Source organism: Condylostylus longicornis, unplaced genomic scaffold (genome assembly GCF_029603195.1).
Source record: "Condylostylus longicornis isolate FDR11 unplaced genomic scaffold, ASM2960319v2 ptg000004l, whole genome shotgun sequence".
Taxonomy (NCBI): Eukaryota; Metazoa; Arthropoda; class Insecta; order Diptera; family Dolichopodidae; genus Condylostylus; species Condylostylus longicornis.
In genome coordinates, this window is record NW_026577973.1 from 3,286,625 (window position 1) to 3,310,831 (window position 24,207).

At 22.4% G+C, this 24,207-nt stretch overlaps 1 long non-coding RNA gene across 4 annotated transcripts in view; it reads left to right on the plus strand.

Moving 5' to 3' along the window:
- Positions 1-24,207, plus strand: part of LOC129612458 (uncharacterized) — a 64,430-nt gene that overhangs the window by 13,640 nt on the left and 26,583 nt on the right. For 2 of the 4 annotated variants that reach the window (XR_008697230.1, XR_008697231.1), the window contains one exon: positions 21,043-21,362. This is a non-coding gene — a long non-coding RNA (uncharacterized LOC129612458). Of the gene's footprint in view, positions 1-13,665; positions 14,606-16,027; positions 16,159-21,042; positions 21,363-24,207 lie in introns of those variants that run through there. The other 2 variants (XR_008697234.1, XR_008697233.1) reach the window with 2 other exon arrangements.

Consider the following 24,207-nt stretch of genomic DNA (forward strand, 5'->3'; position numbering starts at 1 on the left):
CTCGTATTAGTAAAAATAAAAAAAATTTTTTTAAGATTCAACATTTTTTAAAATAATTGAAATAAAATGATTAATATTAGAATTTGACGAGTTTTGGAAATAAGAATTTCCAAGTAGCTACCAATATTTTTTATAAAAAAAGCTTCTCACCTTTTTTGAATTAAAAATTCATTGAAATTTTCGGTATCCATGGGGGTCAACTTTTTTCGAAAAACTAAAACAAAATGTAATCAAAATTAAAAAATATTTTTTTTTTAATAATGGTGAATAAATTACTAAAGTCAAAAGAAAAATATTTGAGGGACTTTTTATGTTATTTAGAGTTTGCAAAATTGTTTACAACCTCTATTTAATTTTTATAGCTTCATTTTAAAAGACTGCCATCAGCCTACACAAGAATTTATAAGATATGGTACGTTTCTCAAAAAAAATTCTTTACCAAAATGGTATTTTTTCAATTTGATTTGCTTTAGTGTTTCAAATTGAATTTTATTCAATTAGATTATAAATTTGAATATAAATAATTAATCATTACAGTTGACTTATACAACATTTGATTTTCTGCTATGTCATTATGCTATACATAAAGAGTTTATTTTCTAATTTGATGTTACCCTTACGAAATATCGTGTGGCTTGCTACGATTACTACTTTTTTATTAATTCAAAATAAAATTTTTCTAAAATTTTTATTAATTAAAGTAGAAAATATAATAATTAATTTTAATTCTTTAAGTATTATATGCAATACAAAATTGGCAAATTTTTCACTAACTCTTATTACAAATTTGCAAGAATACAAACTTCTTTTTATATACAAACTTTTATACCATCATTTATAATAAAATAGATATTGGTTTCCTTATTTAAAAAATTTTGGCATCACAATTTATCTGTTGAGGTTTAATTGACCATAATATTATTTTTAATATGTCCACGGTTCCGAAATTTATATAATTTTCATATAAATATTGTCTGCTCTGGGCTCTTTTCTTCTGTTCACTTTAATATCTATACCAAAAATATACAATATTAAGTTATAAAAAATATTTTACGGCAGAGAAAACAGAATCATCAAGGTGAAACTATTTTAATATTGTAAAATAAAAAAAAAAAGTATGTAAAATAAAAAAAAAACCTTCAACTTATTCCAAAAGTTTACTTTTGCTATAAAAATAGTTTATTACCACTCTGCCATTTTTATTTCATTTTTCTATTCATTTTTCATGTTTCTTTTTCTCTTGTGCTTTTTTTATTTTGTTTTTGCAAAATTTTGCAAACTCTAAGTTCAAGTTTGAGGCCATTTCGATTTGTTTTGTTTTTTATATTCTTTTGATTTGTTTTTGTTTTGTTTTTTTTAATTCTTAATAAGCTCATTTTCACTTATTGCTTGTAATATAAATGTGAATTGGAAGTAGAACTTTAAAATAAAAATTCGTTTATAATATACGATATAGCACTTTCTCAAATTATTAAAATTGAATGTTAATTTTAAGTTTAACGCCTATTATTGTAGTAGCCGTTAAATCGATAAGAGTGAAGAATTGTAAGAAGTTGATATTTGTGGTAACTCTTGTAATTTGTAAACATTTTAATAATCGTATGACTTATAAAAATTAAAAATTATCAAAGGAAAACCAAAAATTATGTGTAAATTACAATTGACTGTAATTAAAGGAGTTGTATGGAATATCAGAAAAATAGCCTTTGTACCATATTATGAATTACCGCAAATTCGACTTTTCAATTAAAATTAATAGCATGAATTTCCTGATCAGCCTTTAATTATTTATCATATTATGTTAATCCATATTATTTGAACAACATTATTCTCAAATTCACTCTAAATTGAAAATCGTGCATTAATACACATTTTTGGGATACCTATTTTCAGGAAAGAAAGTTTAACTGTTATATTATATTTAATTAGAATTATAAAATGTTCAGTAATTTAATACTGTAATCGTATAAAAGAAAATCAATAAAAAAATATTCAAACCGTTATAAATTAAAACATATATACAAATACATTTTACATAAAATAGTGTGCAATTCACACTATGTTTGAACACAAAATAAAATGAATAATAAAATGTATGAAAATTTATTGATTATTTAAAATACAAATTCATATCAATGCAATTCAAAGTATAACAGTTTTGAGAATAATTCAATTAACATTAAAGCACTTTACTAATGTGTAAACTATTGATGAGCAGCTTTGATTGTTAAAGTATAACAGTTTCGGAAATAATTCAATTAATGCACAAGCACTCAACTATTGATTAAATTAAAAAAAATATTTATAACATTAAATTAAATTAGGTAGCTTTCTAAATTGTTCTAAGAATATACGATATATGACTACTTGCTATATTTCATGTTATGCACATGCACACAACTATCCTAAAATTGACAGTTTTAATTACATTTTCAATTTCCATTATATACCCCTCATGTTATACTCTCATTATATGATTTTATGGTTGAAAATGATTTTTTTTTCTGTGTTTAATTTTTGCACACGCAAACAATTTTAAATAATAAATAAAAAGCAAACGAAAAAAAAGCTGATTTGAGACAGAAAATAAACAAAATTACAAAAAAAAATATACACATATGTATATAAAAAAGAGGAAAATTTAGAAGAGAAAGAGAGAAAAAATCGCTTAAAAACAAAGCTTAAAAATGTTAAACAAACAAAATAAAAGAATATTATAGTTTGTCGTGTTTTATAAGTAGGTTGGGTATACTACGTATGTACATTATATTTGTATACATACCATATATTATGTGTACATACATAAATTAATAAATAACTTGCTTGAACTTGAAACTGGAATTTGCATGATTCCACAATTCGTTAAAATATATTGCTAAAGCACACTCACACATAGAGTAGAAAATTTATAAATAAATATAATTATCTTATTTTTAATTAGACAAACAATTAGAAATCAGATGACACATGTTTTAAAATTTTTCAATATACGTATAGTATAACATTTGCACATTATATATAACTTTCCTACACATAATAACAAATTTTGTGTTTTGTACTATTATATTACATACTGGTAGGCGTACTTTGATATTAAGTGCGATATAAACGCGATATTTTATATTATTGTTATAAAATGATGTATATAATATTATATGCAGTTAAAACTAAATAGAACTGGACATGTTATTAGAATTTAAGGCAGGTTTACACTTAAAAGTAATTTCATTAACTTTGATTGTCGTAATTTTCATCGTTCATTGGATGTTTTTATTTTATCTTAAATTTTATGTTTTATGTATCGCGAATGAATTATGGTCTTTTTTCGTAATGGCAGCGTACAGCAAAACTTTAAAGTAAATTATGACAGTAAAATTCTTTATAATTTCGACAAATTATGGTGTAGATCATTTTTTTCTGGAATTCAAAAAGAAATCCAATGAATTCGCCGTATATAATATTAAAGGGTTATAATCGACAAATTTCTCGACGTATAATTGCCATACATAATAAGCCTATTAATCTCTGTCATCAAACAATATGTCCAATTATTTTAGACTGCCAACTGTTTCTTTCAATATTAACATCAAAGTTCAAACTAAATTTTTGTATCTTTTTTTTTGTTATCTAAAATATTTTACTAAAATATTTTTATTTTTTAATTGTTATACAGTTTTTTGTTTTTAATTTAATTTCGAAATTTCTGTCTGCCATAAGATATTGGTAATGGATAATAATTTTTTTTTATAAAAATTTCAAATTAACAAAATTAAATTTGAGTTTGAAACAAAAATTAATATTAACAAATTTTTCGTTTACCATTCGAATTTGGTTTACGAGGGTCACTATTTATATTTCGGGTCTAGCAATAAAAAACAAACATTTATCATTGGAAATGGTTTTATTGTTTTTCAAAATATTCCCCATAAAGATCAATACACTTTTGCATGCGCTGAAACCAATTTTCGTAGCACTTTTTCCACTCCGATTGAGACACCTCCAAAACATGGTTTTTGAACGCATCGACTGCTTCTTCAGGTGTTGAAAATCGTTGTCCACGCTTTTTTTTTTTTGATGTGAGGGAATAAGAAGAAGTCATTGGGTGCTAAATCAGGACTGTACGGCGGATGACCCATCAATTCGACATTTTGAGTGCTCAAATAGTCCATTGTTTCAGCTGATTTGTGAGAGCTTGCATTGTCATGATGAAGAATGATTCGCCGGCGCTTGTTTGTTTTCCTTATTTCTTCGAAAACTTTCGGCAAACAGATGGTGGTGTACCATTCAGAATTGACCGTCCTACGTTCCACTAAAGGTACTGTGGCCACATGACCGGTTATACCAAAAAAAAAACGCGATCATTTGCTTCGATGTGCTTCTTCCACGAACAACTTTTGTTGGATTTGGCTCGTCTTGGAACACCCATACGGTCGATTGCTGTTTCGTTTCGGGCTCACATGCATAGATCCATGATTCATCACCTATCTTATAAACGTCTTTTGACGCACCGCGATTGAATTTTTTCAACATTTCTTTGCTCCAATCGACACGAGCCTTCTTTTGTGCAATCGTCAAATTTTTTGGGATTCATCGACAACACACCTTTTTCACGGCAAGATGTTCATGCAATATCTTATGTACGCTGGTGGAACTAATGCCCAAGGATGCCTCAATCTCACAGTATGTCACATGCCGGTCCATCATTATCATTTCGCGCACAGCATCGATGGTTTCCGGCAAAACGACCGAAATTGGCCGACCTTCACGAAATTCATCCTGGAGCGAACGGCGTCCGAAACCAAACTCTTGGTACCAGCGATTTACAGTGGTTTTCGATGGTGCTTCATCACCAAAAGTCGAAACAAGTTGATCGAGACACTCTTGTGTCTTGGACTTATAAAATTTTCTTGATTTCAAGTTTTAATTGTTTCATATACAGAGCTATGAGAGCTTTATTCATAAATATCAAATCGCTCGCAAATTTTTATTTTTTTTTATACATTAAAATATCACAGGTCTTTGTTTTGAACTCTAAAATTTTTTTACATTGTACCTACAATATGATTACTTTGTATTTATTACCTAAACGGTTATGTGGCAGTGAATAAGCACTTATTTATTCTACCATGTAATTTACAAAGTTTTGTGGTAATTTTAAATATACAATAAGTTTATTTAACTAATTATATTATTTATATGCAGAGCATGTGTTTTCGTTATGTTCAAATTCTAAATATTTAACAACACATATGGTCGCATGTACGCCAAAAAGTCTACAAAGTAAAATACAAAAAAAAAGCACCAAATGCGGTTTTTGTTTTTTTTTTATTTCAAACGTCATTAATTTTATAAAATATTATGAATAGATCATGTCACTTATAAGATTTCACTAGCTCAAAAATAAGTAGTTTCATATGCATTTTTTAAATTATATATAATAAACCACACAATGTAATCAAGAGCATGTCATGTACTTAAGTACTCAAATAGAAAATTAAAAAAAAAATTCTGGGAACACATAATTGTTATAAAATATCGGCAACAATTGTGGTGTAAATTCAAAATTCGATAAAAGTTCGTTATTATAGACAGTAAGCTCATCAAAAATTAATTTTCTAACTTAATAAGAATTTATTAAATTTTGAATGTTTTTAAATAGTTATATATTTTTATTTTTATACCGATATTTAATAAAGGTTTATGTTCCGTATTGTAGTAATACCTAAGATTTTTAAAGTTCAATTCATTACGATTAAGCTGAGTCAGATTCAAAAAACGATTTACTACAATATAAAATTCAGAATAATAACATTGTAAAATCTTTTTCGAAATCTCAATTCTAAGTTCTAAGACAGTAGACGCTTGTATACGTTTAATTTTAATTGCAACATAGTACTACTTAGTGCTTAAAACTTTCATTATTTTAAATAAATTAATTTTATACAATATTTAATAAAACGTGTGACACTACCCAGTAATCGATTATAGGCGAAGCCTTGCAATATCTATATTATCCAAATACATCGAATAATTTATGTTATCGCCTATAATTCAAAACTTTTAAAAATTAAATATTATTTATTATATCGATTTGCATAATCAATAAATTATAATAATTGCATCTTATACTAGAGTTTGATAAAAAAAATGCAAACATATAAATTTCAAAAATTTTTCTAAATAAAAAAATTAAATTGATGATGCAGCAGAAAAGAAAATGCGTAACAAAAAAAAATCCATAAAATACTGTAAATTGCATAGTTCAAGGCGACAAATTCATAATGCATTTTGAATTTTATCCTAAGACAATTAATTTGTGTAACGCAATTTACGCGTTTATTTAAAATCGATTAGATTGTAAATTTTATTTTAGAAGAACGAAGAAAAAGCTATGAGAATTGTGCGGTGGATTTAACAAATTTTATAAAGTTTAAATGGTTTACTATAAAAATTAAATTGAATTAAATTGAATAAATTGAAAAATTTAATTGATCGAAGTCACCAATTTGCATCATATATTATTTATCACGATTAATGTTTTTGCTTAAGAAGCCTAAATACATGAATTTTCCAGGAGGTTTTAATTAAATGACAATTTAATTACTACTTAATCTATGAGGTTTTACTGCTTTATAAGGACACTATAATTTAAAATTTCAAAATTATAATTTCCCCGTTTCTGTTCCAAAAATTTTTAAAGCCTTAATCATATTTTCTAATTATGGGTTTTAAATAATAAAAAATTATGAATAATATAATTAGTTCTTCGTAATAATTTTATAATTTAAATGCAAATGATGTAATAATAAAGTTATATTTTAGCAAAATATATGTATGGATATATATATAACTGTGTAATATGTGCATTTGTTATTGTATCATAAATTCACAATGCACATTTGCTAAGCATTATCTCTTGTTTGCATTAGTTATTTTTAATAAAAATTTTATTATTACAATTATTATGTAATCCAAAAATTATGTTTCATTAGTCAAGGGTTTTTTTCCATTATATCGTATTTTCTGTGAGTGTTGAAGTACGTCAGAGTCACAGAAATCATGCTTTACTAAATTTATAGCTACGAGTCTGATTTTGTTTTTAATATTAAATGACTATTTTAAAATATTAAATTACTTAATAAAATTTAAATTTCATAATTTAACAAATATTTATTTTTGAGTTATTCATTATTTCTGTGGACATTTTATTTTCAAATTTATTGTATAGCACTAAAAACCTAAAGCATGGGCGGTGAAAACTGTCAGGAACGAAATCGTAAGAGATTGAAGTTTCTTTGCGGGATAGTCAAGTTTTGGGAAACTTAAAACAAAAAATATTCCGACCTTCTCAGCATTCATAATTTACTCCGTGAGCTAATATATTAAACACAAGTTTTTGTTCAATTTCAAAGTATTTTGCTAAATAATTTCATTTTAAATAAATTTTTCTTATTCATTCAGACAAACACTTATAACATGTTACACCAAAAAACAAAAATCAATTCTGGCTATCCCACCACTGCTTACCACACTGTTTTTCACCCCTCACTCGGCTCATCCCTCCTTAGCCAACCTGAACCTGACAGATTTAAGTTTTTAAATCTTAAATTTAATACAAAACTTTTACGGTTTTGGCGTTTGACAGTTACTCCGCCTTTTCAATACTAAATACTTCTGCAGGTACTTCAGCCTGGCGTGATTTGGAGTTGACAAGCTTTACTGTGTTTAATAAAACAGTAACCCCTATACGAATAAATTGCTAACATGACACTGCACTCAGCACTAGATCATCTAATAGTAAAATACATTAAAGTACAAATACACTGAAAAAAATGAAAATTTAACCCATTGCGTAATTTATAATTTCTTTTGAGTACATATTGAATGTTTAAAAATATAAAAAATAAAATTTTCAAATGTCAGATTTTTTATATGGATTTTTTTATAAATTATTTTAATTAAAAATAGGGGTTAACTAAAAATTAGAGCCAATACTTCCTTTTTGGGCTAAAACTATTTCGTAAATTTTTGTCAGTATTATTTTACGAATTCATTGTCAGTTCCAAATTTTACGAACTACCGAGCACATTTTTATACCCTGCACCTTCGTGAAGGGAAGGAAGAAACTTGGCAGTCGTCTGTCTATTTGTAAGTCTGATATATTCTTGAAGTTTCTATAGAATGGTTTAACAGGTTGCAAACAACAATGAAAGTGCAGGGTATAACTCAATCGGTTTATACGGACTGAAACGTTTTAACCTGTTTGAATTCACATTGATTCAAAAGTATAATTTAAAGGAACTGCTATTGGTACAAATTTGTAACTTAGAATAAATCGTGGATTATATTATAATTGAAATGAATTCCAAACTTAAAGAAACCCATAAAGTTCCTTATCTCCTGTATTTTTTTGTTATAGTATTATGAATGAATCCCGAATTCAATTATACACATTCGAATAACAAATTTAAAATTAAATAATAATATTATAAAATGATGAAATGATTCTCAATTCTAAAACTATTATATGAACAAAAACAAAACTACAAAAGCTTATCAGTTTAAAAGTTTTATATAATCGGTGGTTTTTTTTCCCTCATTTTTTTTTTTCTTTTTCTTGTTTTGTGTCGCTTTTGAATGTCAAAGGGGTGAATTTTTCTTATTAGCATTACATTTATAAAATACAATAATAGTTGAGTTCATAATAACACAATATACTTTTGTTATATTTATACAATGTGTATGTATAACAAAATTATATATGCGAAGGTATACATACATACAGTTGTATAGAATAGAAATAGGTATAGGTAATTGTTTTCATTTTATGACTCATCTATTCATTTTATATTTTAATAATTTTAAAATAAATTATAGCTTAGAAAAAATAGACTTGTATTATACATTTATACATAAAATATGTACATAAATACATACAATGGACATTATACATACATACGAGGTATACTTATATGTTATTTAGAGAATAATATAACCTTAAATCTATAATAATTTGTTGGTTAAATCACTTAATTTTTGTGTTGTGTTTAATGTGACTATTCACATTGAATTTATAATGTTTATATAATAAATTATCATTATAAGTTGAATATTGAAAATTTAAATTAGGAATACTAGTATTGTCGAAAAAAGAAAGATGGAATGACGATTAGAAAACAAAAAATTAATATTATTCACTACAGTTTTGTTAAAATTAAAATTAACGTGTCTTAGTAAAGTCAAGTTAAAATTAAGGAATGAATTTTAAATTCAAGTTTTTTTTTTAATTATTTATACATAAGGCTTGTGACAATGTTCGCATAAATTTGTTTTTGACATTTTCAAGATATTTTAATTCATAGGCCTACAGTGTTTTTAAATACACTTTAAAAAATTCAAGTAAATTTTAAATTTTAAGGCACTTTGGGTTAAAAGATCTATTACAACTATAAATTTTGAAGATGATAAAATAGAACAACCATAAAATATAGAACTACATTTGATTTTAATAGATCTAAATAAGAAAATAACCATTTCCAGCTCTAAGTGCATTTTTTTAGTTTTTTAAAGCTTCCTAATTATATTATTCAATGTCGCAAATGGTGAGATTTTAAAGTTTACCACCTCAGTCGGAAATTACCACTTTCAAACCAAATATTTGTTGCGATTTTTGCATCCTAATGGTACGTTTCAAGTACTTATAGAATTAACTAGTTACAGGTTTAAACAATATTTTTTATTTTCTTTCGTTTTATCGACTTAAGAATTATAATGTTAGCATAACTTTTTCTAAATTTATTCCGTTTTTATTTAATATCATTATTTGCTGTATACTCCCAGGAAATAGCAAAAAATGATTAAATAATTAAATTTTAAATAAATAAGTGTTAGTTGTTGCCGCATATTATCAAAATGAAGTAGACTTAAAAACCGTTAAAGGTTTGTACCGATAAATCCATTGATTAAATATCATTGGTTTCTAAACAATTGTATTTTTATATTATAATTTATTTATCCCAAATAAATGATGGCCAATAGTGAGCATAATCATTATTGAACATGATATGTGACATAATTGTGAATTGATTCTATTGAAATTCAAATATTAAAATTAATTAGAACTTTCTGCAAAAATCATTCCATAAAAATTGAAGTCTTATTATAATTTGATTGCTCATTTGTTATTCATATTGATTTTAATTTTAAGTTATTTTGTTAAATTTATTTCGAATATTTTCGAAATTACTGAAAGAAATTGAATGAAAAATGTAAGATTTTTTTTGTATTTAATTCTAAATTGTTAACTTAGTTTAACCGAAATAACTTCTTTCGTTACAAAAAATGTAAATAAGTACAGACCGCAAATATTTCGCTATTAAAATTAAATATTAATATGATTTTTTTTTTTTATTAAAATATTTTTCTATATTGCACAATTGTATTGTACGAATGTACATACTCGTACAAAATTTTATATTTCAATATGTACATAATATAAATGGGAAAAGGGTTTTCTTTTCGTTTGTTATTTCATCCCTTTTAATAAATTTTCAATTCCAAATCCATTTTAAATTGTTAAATGAAATGAGTAAAGCAAAAATTAAAACAATTTCTGTTTAATTTTGATTTCTTTTCCCATATATGTCTAAAACATACAAATTCTTGCTTATATATGTATAAACATACTTATGTATATCCGCATATTACAATATTACATTCATATTAAAACTTACATAAGCTTATTTGTATGTAGTTTTTTAAGTGAACGCAATATTTTTTTTCTTTACTAAATCCTTGCAAAGGACATTTTTATTGGTACAGTATCAGCGACTATAAATGCAATTTATACACACTAACACCGTACCGTTTTTGAAAAAAGAAAACTAACAAAAAGAAAAATTAGAAGAGATGCTTCTATAACCAAAACAAGAACAAAAAAAAAAAAACAAAAAAAAAAGTGGAAACAAAATTATGAAAGAAGCGAAATAGAAATTTATACTTGCATAGAATGAGAAAAAAAAAGAAGAAAAAAAACTAAAAGGTCTGAATTTGCGTTTTACTTTTTGGTATTTAGAACAACCAAACCTTTTTCTATTTTTTCTATAAAGTATAAAATGAAACGAGAGGCTATAGGCTTTCTAACAGCATTACAAAAACAAAAACATAATAAAAACTATAAATTTTTTATTCTTTTTTTAATAATAAAATACTTGTGCATTATTCTATTCCACCGTGTATGTATGTATGTATTTATGTATTTATTTAAACCTACACATTACTACAAAACATTCACATTTGATAATTACACCTCATTTGACAATTTGTGCGCGTGTGTTTGTAATTCTATAGAAAAAATTTCAATCATATAACGGCAAAATAATAACAATTTAGAAAGCAAAGAGAGAAAAAATATTCATTTTTGTTTTTCTTTTATAATATTCTTTAACAATTCTTTTATTTTTGTGTTCGATTGCATTATTTTCATGCAAACATACACATTATAATTTCAATCTTATACACACAGACAAATAATTTTTATATGTGGTGTGTTTGAAAAAATTAAACTGCTAATATACATCCATACGTAATATAAATATGTATGTAGTACATAATTTGCAATATTTTCTCAACTTCGGCTCTATTAAAATAAAAATTTTTTAAATGTGCTAGTACAGGTTATAGAATAATTTTTTGAAATGTTTGTGTTTTTTTTTAAATATTTCTTATAAAATCATTAAACCAAATCATTTAATATTATTATGTATGTGTGTATGTATGATTTAATCGACTTTTCTCTAAGAATAAAACTTATTTTTTGATTCTTAATTCTTATTCATTTATTCTTACGTACTTACATTTATAATATGTTATGTATTTAAATACGTATGTAACAAGGCTTAACGAAATAAAGTACAGTATACAAAGATGACAAAGATGAAACTATAGTGTGGTGTGGTGTATAAAAAAAAAATATTTTTTTTGGCTCATTGTTAAAGGAGATGCTCATTTTTTTTAAATTGTGTATAAAAATGTATTAATAATATTTAAGAATATATACACTCACATAGGAATACGTGCATAAAAAATACTCGACAATTTACTCATATTCTGTATATGTATGCGTGTATATTCGTACATAACTCAACATATAAAAATCCTGTGTAAATATGTATGTATATACGATTAGAAAACATTATTTTTAAATATAGAGAAAAGAATAGAAAAGTAGAAGAGAAAATATAAAATAAACAAAAGAAATAAGAATATTGAATAAAAAAGAAAATAAAGCGAAATGAGAATAAGAGAGAAAATTTTATAGAATACAACAAATATACATAGAACGATAGATAGACATAAGAAAGGTATATATGGCATGGCAAAAATCCATAGATGTATGCTTCAAAAACCGGTAGTGTGGAGAACAGGGGGATTATAAATTCAATATCATTTTATATACAAACAATACAATTATTATTATGTATGTATAATATTTGCAATGTTATGAAGATGGGTGATGTTTGTAAACGTTTATACCACACAAAAGAAAAGGAAAAAAAATTGTACAAAAGTTCCATATTTTTGATTTTAAATGTGTTTTTACTCTTATTCTTCTACTTCTGTTGTTTTTGTTATTCTTGTTTTCAGTAGATAATAACCATAGGATAGGTATTTGCCAATTTAGTCATAGTACAGAAGGTTGATGATGTCGATTCGGTTAAATAAACAACAAAAAAGAAAAAAAGAATAATATTTTTTTTTGTACCGTTCTATCAAAATTAATTATGTATTTTCAGTTTGGTTAAGTTTTTTTTGTTTTCAAATATTTTTCATACATATAATTTTTTAAATGTACATATATTTTTACTTGTTTCTCTTGTTTTTGGAAAGAAATTTTCAAAAAGACCAAACTATTACATAAGTTAAAAGTGTTTTTAGTACAGGCAACAGAACAAAAAACAAGAGTTATGGAAAATATTGACAATGAATTCTATTACGCCACCTTAAAGCAAAAAAAAAACTTATAAAGTTGGATTAATTTCTAGTACACATACATATAAAAAATTTTTATAATAAGTGAAATTTGTTTATTGATTAATTTAAACAATTTAAATTTTAGACAGAATCATTAATTTTCAAAAAAAAATTCAAATAATTTAAAAGTTTTATAAAAATAGCAATTCTTATTAAAATAAAATGGCTAAATATTAAATATATTGCAAAAATTTGCTAGAACTTAATTATAATTTACAAAAATAAAAAAAACAATGTACAATTTTTATTTTAAATGTCATGGAAAAATGCGAGTAAGTGTTTATGTACATACATAGATTTGTATGTGCATGTGTTTGTATGTGTATTGAAAGTATTTTGCATATATATATATATATATATATATGCAAAATACTTTATATATCGTATTATCGTATATATATATCGTATATATATATATATATTTACAAAATACTTTACATATCGTATTATCGTATTATCGTATATATATATATATATATATATATACAATAATAATGCTTTTTAATTTTATATTTTATTCGCTCCTTTTCAATATAACTTATATACACATACTTACATACTTTCAATATATGTATGAATAAGTATGTACGTATTTAAAAAATTTCATATTAGATTTATGCATATCCATATGGATGTATGTATGTATATATTGCGTATATATATTTATATAAGAATATAAGCCTTTCAATTTAGTATGTACATATATATATATATTATACACTTAATGTATATGTACATTAAAATAATTTAATTTATAAATGCATATGTACATACATAAATATATATATATATGTATATATATGTATGTATAATTATGAAATATAAGGCTTCATATAATGTTAATATATAAATATCAATTATAAGTATATAACTAGAAAAAATTTATATAGGTATACAGTACGTATAGGCATGGATACATACACGTACATAAATTCTGAGCAGTACTTAAATGTTATTATAAAAATTTTATATTAGTACATACATAATTTTTTTTTTAATAAATATGAAAATTATATTCAATATTTGTGTTTAATATTACCTAGCTATCTATATAAATACATACGTGCACATAATATTATTTTAAATAACCAAAATTTATACTTTATGTACAAATCAATATGTACTTATATACGTAACCGTATGTAACCGTATATTATAATTGTATGCATCAATCTGATGTAAATATATATTACGTTCATACATACATACATAATTAAAAACTATATAGTGTCCCATTCGAAAATGTACCAAATAAAGCCTTATATACCAAATAAAAAAAAAAATAATTATAATAAATAACAGCAATAACAATAATAAGAACAAAAAAAAAAACAAAAATACAAGAAAAATTCTACAGTCATTTTTGCCTGTTTTCCTTTTATTTTTTTTATTTTTTTTTATTTTTATTAAAGATATGTGAAATTCGAAAATAAAATTGCCTTTATTAGAATTTTGTCGGCCGTGCGAAACGTTTGTGCACTCCATTGAAAAATAAGCAACAATAATAATCAGAAATAATATAAAAAAAAAATTAAAAAAAAAAAAAACTTAAAAGAATCATCAAAAATTTTAAGTAAAAAAGCATTCAAAATATTTTTAATATTTTAATTAAATTAACACCATAATTTCATAATGGTTAAGAAAAAAAAAATTTTTTTTAAGGATTAAGAAAAATAACATTAAAATTATAGAAAAAAATATTTTAATTCTAATTAAAAATTAAAAAAAAAAATAAAAATTTAATTTTAAGTCGCAATTTCTTTTCATTTTCATTTTAATATTTTTTTTAATAGTACGTTTGCAGAGAGGAAAAAATATTATCGATTTATTTAAAATTACGACGTAAATATTCGAAGAGAGAAAATTATAAGAAAAAAGAAGCAAAAAATAAAAACTGTTCTTCCCTTTAACGTTATACCTACAAGCCCTCATCCCTATCATTCCATTCCAATCATTTCCATTTTACACGTTAAATAAAAAAAAAAATTTATTAACATTTTGTGTTAAGATTTTACAAAAACAAAAGTTCAAAAAAGAAAATGAAATCACAATTAATAAAACTATACACAGAAAAAAATTGAAAGATAAAAAATTTGGGTAACAAATAAATTTTTTTCATTTGAAGGAAAAATTGTGAAATTCAGTGAAAATCTGGAAAGAAAATATACTGAAAAAGTGGAAAAATTTTCTTTAAAAACAATTTGTGTTTTGTGTAAAAGAAAAATTTATAAAAATAAAAATAATAGAAAGAAAAAAACAAAAAAAAACATTTTTTATAAAATTTCTAATTTTTAAAAATTGCGACGTGTGGTTTTCAATATAATGAAGAAACACAAAAAATTTTTAGTGAAACACAAACAAAAAGTACACACAAAATTGATTTTTTAATTACAAAAAATGAGAATATTTTTATTTAATTTTATATTTTAAATGCAAAATCCAAATGAATAAATTTAATAGAAAATAACAATATAAGGATGAATATGTACGTATATGTTTGTATGTACATGTGTTTGTATAAATACATATGGTTGTAACATTGTACATGAATTTTGATTTTTCACAAAAATAAAATTTAATATTTGCAAATAAATTTTAAATTGAAAATTTCATAATCCATACATACATATACATATACATGAATATGTATAAGCAAAATAACTCTTAAAGTAATATTCCATAATTGTATGTATGTACATATATATGTACATGCATATATGTATCTACTCGTCTATACCAAAAACTATCATTTAATATTATAATTATGAAAATATATTACATAAGTATAAATATTTATATGTATGTATATATGTACTGCTTGTACTCCTATATTATATAAAATATATAATGTATATACATAAATATAAGCATATTATATTCACATGACGAATATATTTGCATATATACTTACTTATATGCATATTATATTATATAAAATTTTCATAAAAAAGAAAAAGCACAACAAGAAAAAGAAGAAAAATAATATTTTTTGTAGAACTTTCTTTTTTGATTCATTTATAAAATTTATTCAAGTAAATGCGACTTAATAAATTCAAATACTTTTTATTATGGTATACTATTTTAAAATACAAAAAATAAAATAAACAGTGTACAGAGTGTTTAAAGGTAATTTATCAAAAATTTTTACTTTTAAAATTTTATTTATTCAAATTATTTAAGAAATGTTTAATGATAATCAATATTACTAAAAATAAATAATCAGAGAAGAAAGATTTAATAAAATAAATAGAACAGACAACCGAATCTAAATTAAATTAATTAAGTAGGTAGGTAGTTAAGTAGGTATTTCAATAATATTCATTAAGTTTTGGTTGTTATTTAATTATTTATGCAGTATTTAATTACTTATGCAGCAATCAGGTATTTGAATTTTAATTCAGCCATGCTATTGTATTTTACTGCAATATGAAACTCAAGGTGTTCAATGCAAAATGAATATTATATTTTTTGAAATTTTTTTTTCTTACGTATTTAAGTAAATATTACACTCAATTTAATAAATTAAGGGTTTATCTTTTATTGAAAGGAAATAGAAAATAATTTAGTATATAAATATGTGCTATACATATGTTTATGTATATAAATTTATATTTAAATTTCAATACAGTTATTTCAATTCAATTAAATAATTACACATGCATAATTTAATATAAAATACAACATATGTATGTATGTACAACAGACATACATAATACTCATATTTTTAATATTATTTAATAAAAACAGATTTCTTTACAAATATATATACATATCTACATATAGCCATACATATAAATGTACTTCTAAAATTTTAGAATATTTTTTAAACGTTTAACATTTAAATTTATTTTACATATAATTATACAATATTTTTAATATTTATTCAAGTAGTTTATAATATTCTTAATGTACATCGTTCATTCAAAAAATGACATTTATTATAACGAAGTGGTAATTTTTGAAAATATTTCACTTTAAATTTTTATATTTATAATTATTTTTACTTTCTTCATTATTATTGTTTAGAATAATTTTTATTTTATTATTTATGATTCCTTTACATTTTATTTAAATTTTTGTAATAAAAATAATTTATACGACTAAATGTACAGAAGTACATATGTACATACAGGGTGATCAAAAACTGTTCTTAAAATTGGTTGGTGTTGGATTTCTTAATGTTTATCAAGTAAAAAACTTTGTGTGCAAGAGTGTATGGTTAAGTAAAAACTCATGAAAAGAATTCTGTCTGATGAATATTGATAACAGCTTCCGAGCTGTTGAATTTAAAGCAATAAATTAATCACAATTTTTATTCTTAATTAATAGTCGTACGTATAACGGTTATGTGGATGCTTGATGTCAGACTTACCGTTTTCGAAAAGTAGCTGCTTAAAAATAAAATTTTGAGAAAAAACTGAAAATCAAAAAATATTAAATATTTTAAAAAGAAACTTTTTTATATTTTCAATATGCTATGTCATCCTCTTGCGATGCAATTTGGTCACACATAATTCACAATAGGATGAAAAAGAATTTTTTATGCTTACATAGCACATAATTTTTTAAATTAAATTAATAATTAATTAACAAATTTAACTCAAATAAGTTATTTGTAATAAAAATATCGATTTTATTTTAATTACTACAACAATTTATATGCAAAAAGTTGATATACAGAATATTTTCCTTTGCTACAAATAAAGTGCACACATATACACTTACATTTACATATTATAAACATACTTATACCATATATGTTATGTATTAAATTATTAAAATGTCTTACGTAATAATATTTTAATTAATTAATTTGTATTCTCTCCGACAATTTATATATTTGTAGGTACAGATATTATATATTTTTTTATATGGAAAGTGATTTCAATTTGAGAAGAAAAGCCGTAATATAATTTTCAATGAAGATTTTTGTACAAAATTTCCATAATAATTTATTATTTTCTCTTCTCAATTATTCTCAACTCACATACCTTATAAGTATTTTTTTTTTCACTTTAAATATAATTTTACTTACACGTATAGGTAGGTGCTTAAATATTATAAAAATGACAAAAAATTGCAATGCACAAATACTGACACACGAATTTCATACATACAAACAATGTAATTATTAAGATGTAATTTAAATATGAAAAAATATTTAAATATCTGAACATTTACAATAAGTACAAAAAAGGAAAAATATATTTTTTTTTTGTTTTAGAAAAAATAAAACTTGTATTCTATAGAGAGCAGAAAACAACAACTAAACCAAAAAAGAAAATAAAAAAAAAATTACAAATGATATTAGAGCTTCTTAAAAATTAAATTCTGCACCTGTGCATTATGTAAACATCCATTTATTATATTCACGTGTAATACTAATTATAAGATAAAAGTTTATAAAATTTTACAAATTAAAACTAAATATCTGTATTTTTAATGCAATTGAAAAGTGAAAATTTAACAAAGGTAGAACAACAACCAACCACAATATTTTTGCGATTTTGTTAGTAGATTTTGAATTTTTGCCTTAATTAAAGATTTCTTTTCCTCCTTTTTAAAAAAAAGAAAGTAATTTGAATTTTTTTTAAAGACATGAAATTTTCAATGGCAATTTATAATTATACAGAATACAAAATTTATTGCTTTATCTATATTCTTTTCAATAAACGAGACATTATAGTCTAATAGAAACGTTCAATTCCCTAATGGCTTGCAATAATGATTTAAAACATTTTACAATTGAATGAAATTAGTTATTAATTACATAGATTCTTAAGATCAACAATAATATTGATAAATAATTTTTTTCCTTATATACTTAGTAGTAAATAGTAGCTTGTACATACATAGCATAGTAGTTCACCGGTGAACTTAAGAATATTTTTATTGCTCTCGTATTCTATACGACAATATGGAAATTTATCCATAATTTAAATGTATGTAATTGTATAAATTAATTTTAGAAAATGAATTTATTACCACTAAAAATATTTTTATAAAATTTTATATTTCAAAATAAGTACAAAGTAGTCATTAATATACATATATTATACTTAATATGAGTACCAAACTATTTAAAACATGAATAATTTTCAACATAATTTTTAACATAAATTTTAACCTTTTTTTTATTACGAGTATTTCAATACACAATTATTCGTACAATACAAAGGAGTCATAATGGCAACATTATAAAAATTAAGTATTTATGTATATGTGTACGTATATTTTTTTTAAAATATAAAACAAAATTTATATTTATTTTTACATTCAATACAATGTCTTCAAATTTATTTACCTCCTGACAAAGAATTAAGAAATAAATAAATACAAATAAAGAAATTTATAAATAGATTTTTTAAATAACCGTAAAAAATTTCATGCTATTTAATTTAAATAAAATTTAAAATATTATTTTTAATAGAAAATAAAAAGAATGAAAGCAAGGTGAAAATCAAAAGTTATTTTTGTAAATTAACTTTGAACTCTTAATAATATTTAATTGTTATAAAAATTTTTTATTCATTCTAACTTTTGATTATTTCATAAGATTATTTAGATCACCCTGTTAATTTTTAATTGATTTGAAACTGCTTATATTAAATTGATGTTTTTCATTTTTTTTTTTTTTTAAATATTATTCATACTATGATTATATGAAATACTGTAATTAACAATTATATTTAATTAGATTTTATATTAGTTTTGTTTATACTAAAATTAATTGAAAAGAAAAATATTGCCCGAAATTCTTACGGGTCAACTTACTTAAGATTTACTTACAGTGAAGTTAATTTATAATATACTCAATCAAATGAAAAAATTAAAATTAATCAAAAATCCAAAGATTTCAAAAAGAATTTACTGATATTATAGTTGTCAGATCAGTTCTTTGATTTTGTCTCTCAAAACGGGAAAATTTCTTTAAGAGAACAAAAAAAAATTATTTTTCGTTTGCTGTACAAGGTAGGCAATTTATCGCATTTTAAATTCATTTTGATTGTTGTTAAATTTTTTAAGACATTCTTTTTCAAAATTATTTATGCACAGCTTCCATGAAAATGGTTATGACTTAAATAAGTAAATTAATTAAATGGCAATTAAATAATAATAGAAGAATTATTTAAGTGAATTATTTCCATTACTTCAATATAAAGTTAGATACATATACAAGACCTAGACTTCAATATTTGTGTAGGAAAATTAAAGAAAATTTGTGTAGTTTTGTTTAAATTTTTTATTACAATGTTAAAAGGAAATTGTTCTCAATTTTGTGCAAAACAGCCTCAATTGTCATATAAAAATGTATTTATATGGAAAGATGTTCCTATAAAAATTTCTTATAGAAATGTTTTTCTTGACAAGTAGTTATGAAAGCGATATAAATATTTGTAAATGTCACTAAGTACAATTATTATTAAAATTGTATATTGTATATAAATTTAAATTTTTAAATACATAATTTTGCTGTCGTCATTATTAATTAACAAATATTTATTATTTAAATTCTTTTTAGTTTTAAAACAAAAAAATGAAAAATTTATATTAAATGTAAACAATAAAAATAAATAAGAATATTTTTTTCTTCATTTATTTTAATAAAATAACATTTTCTCCTATATAATGAATTATTTTTTATATACATAAGTATACATAATAATATAAACCTACTTATATAATATAAATAATATATATATTTTTTTATATTATATATTTTAAATATTATATATAATATGCCACATCTATATATCTATGTACATACATGAGCACTTATTTATACTTATTATTCATAGATGAAAAATTTTTTTAGTTGATTATGAAATTTGAAAATAACTTTTTACTACGTTCAATTGAAATTGAAGATAATTTAGAAATGACAACGAAATGCGAAATGAATTTTTATTTATAAACAAAAAAAAAATAATGTTTTTGTTTTATTTTAGTTCAATATTTTTTTTTCTTTTATACATTTTTAAATATTATATTTTTATTATATACTTATAGTTAAATATATTATGATGGTGCGGTTTATATATATGTATGTACATATTTAACATTGAAATATTTTGCCAATTCAATTATTGAAGAAATTAAAGGAATGAAATATTACTAACATCAACTGAAAATGAATACTAACAAAAAATCATAGAAATTGTTAAAAAAACATTAACTAAGAATATTGAGGAAATTGAGTTAAAACATTTTCAAGCAATGTTTAAAATAACATAAATATAGTGAACATAACAACAACAATAAAATAAATATAAATAAACACTATGATTATTGAAACATATGGGAAAACATGGAAATCTTATTACAAGCAGGTAAGCTAATTTAATTATTAGTATTTAATTAGTATTCTAGTAATTTAGAACTAAATTTTTATTTTTTTTAAATACAAACATTTGAACCTTTGAATAATGCAATAAGGGCCTTATTGCATTTAGAGGAGTCCTCTTAATGTTATGGTAATATTAAAAAAATAAGGAAATTTTTCGTTTTGAAAAATTCCAATTAATAGTTTCCCCATATTGAGAAACATTTTTACTTAATTTGGTTATACTGGAATATGTGTGTGTCAATCTTGACCACGGTACGTGCTATATTAATATTTCTGTTTTGAGTACGAAGTAACCAATCTCAAGACTCAAGATCGTTCTCAATCCTTTCAAGCTTAGAAGACCAGATTGAATTTTTTCATTGCTTGAACTTGATCCTCTAATCTGCATTGGATAGAAAAATCGAAAAATGCAATATGACTCAGAAGCTGTCGCTTTAAAAATCTTCTTCGATATTCTTCTTCTATTAATGTTCTATAAATATTTACTTATAGCAAATTTTAGAAAATTATATTATTTATATTAGTTGAAATTTGTAAGGTTGTGAATTATTCTGGTTTAAATTACATAATACAAGTATAATACACCACCATTTTTTAATTTTTTATTATAAATCAAAATTTTATTTGAATATTACCTTGTGAATTATTTAATTAGAAATTATTTTAGGTATATTTTTAATAAATAATGAAGTATGACTATTAAAAAATCATAATTTTATTTAAAATTTCAATCCATAAGAATATATTTTGTAATTTAAAATTATATAAAATACATATGTACTTAATTAAATAACTAAACAACATCATAATTATACAACTTTAAAAGTTAATCAATTTAAAATGTTTAAATCTTGTTTGGTTTTTTCTTGTTATTTAAAATTGTTATTTAAAAGTCATTAAATAACAATTTTATAAGAAGTTTAAATGTAATAAATTATAAACAAAACCATATACAAAATAATAAAAAAAAAAACCAACACAACAATAATTTAATATAAAAAAAACTATACAGCAAAAAAACTTATACATGTCATCTAAAATAAATGTCCATATTTCATACAATGAAAAAGTATAAAACTTGAAAACGATTATCTCCATTATTTCAATATTTCAAGTACAATTTAAAAACCAATGTTGCCGTCTTCTTACAATTTTCTTTTTATTAATTAAACATAAGTTATACGTATGAAAAATGTACATTTAAAGAAACTTATAAAACTTTTCTCAATACATTTAATTAATTTAATTAATTTTAAAGCTTTTATTGTATTTATTTCATTAAATTTCTATACGAGTATAAATGAATGGATTTTGTAGACACACAATAACTTGTTATGTATTAATGGCAACACACAAAATGAAATTCACTTAAGTACCAATAATATATAATTTTAACAATGGCTATTTAAAATCTTTTCTAAAAATTGTTACAAAATTATTATAGAATAGAGTAAACTAAAATATTTAAATTTACTTGAAAATATTTAATTTTCTTAAAATTTTTCTTTACTTAAAAACTCCCAGCTTTATTCTGTATTTTCTCATATTCTTCAAATGAATAAGATTTTTTCTAATATGTAAACATATGTACATAAAATGTTGCTTAAATTTACTAATATTTAATTATTACTGGAAGAATTATTTCGAAAAACATTTTTAATATAGAATATAACAAAATGCTTGTAAAATAACGAAAATTTACAAGAAAAAATGTAGAAATAAATAAAAATTCTTACGTAATTTTTAAACACTCTGTAACCTTGTAAATATTTTATTAAAACATTCAAACAATAATAAAAAACAAACCAAACATAACCAAAATATAAATAATTGTATAACAAACAAAATTATTATTATTTTTGCTTTTCTATATTAATGTTCTGAGTCATTCCTTATTAAATAATTTTACAGCAAAAAAAAAAAAATAAATAATGATAATAATAATAGTAAAAATCAAAATAAAATAACTTTTTTACTTTAAAAACAAAAAACCCATGATTTTTTTTCAATATTTTCGGTAGTATGTAGGCACGCTCTTATATTTGATATTGTCCAAACAAAAAAATTAATACCCATATATTTACATATTTTACATGTTATGTATGTATGTGTGCCTATGGTTATAGGTACATTAAAATAGTATCTTAACATACAGGATTTAACATCCTTCTAGATTACGTAATCGTGGATAGTAAATCTATACAATAGCGCTATAACTGACTATTATACGAGTATAAGTGTACGAATATTAAATTTCAGAGTTCCATTTAAAACTTTAAAATTTTTCATTCCTTGTCTTTTTTTTACTATATTTTTTTGTTTTCTTGTTTTTATAGTTTTTTTTTTTGATTTTTTGTCTTCTTAAAATTTTATACTCGTACAAAACAACAATAAGAAAAAACAGAGCAAAAAAATTAAAAAGCACATTACATAAAAGATAAAAAGTTTTGTTGGAAAAAACAAAAACAAAAAAAAATTACTATTATTATTGTATGTATAGAGTGTGATGTTTAAGTGATTTTTTCTATTGTATACAATTTTTAGGTGTTATATACAAAATTATAAGTATGTACATAATACAGATTTATGTACCGTATGTATATATTTATGTACATTATTTGCAGTATGTAAGTACATACATAATATGTATTAAGTATATACCTACATACATATTTATAATAAAATATATGTACATTGGTGTGAGGCCACGTTTTTGCGTCATATGGTTTCCTTAAAATACATTAGATATATACACCATGTACATACTCTATATTTTAGTATATATATGAATACATGTATGTATGTATGCATCTACCTTACATTAAATG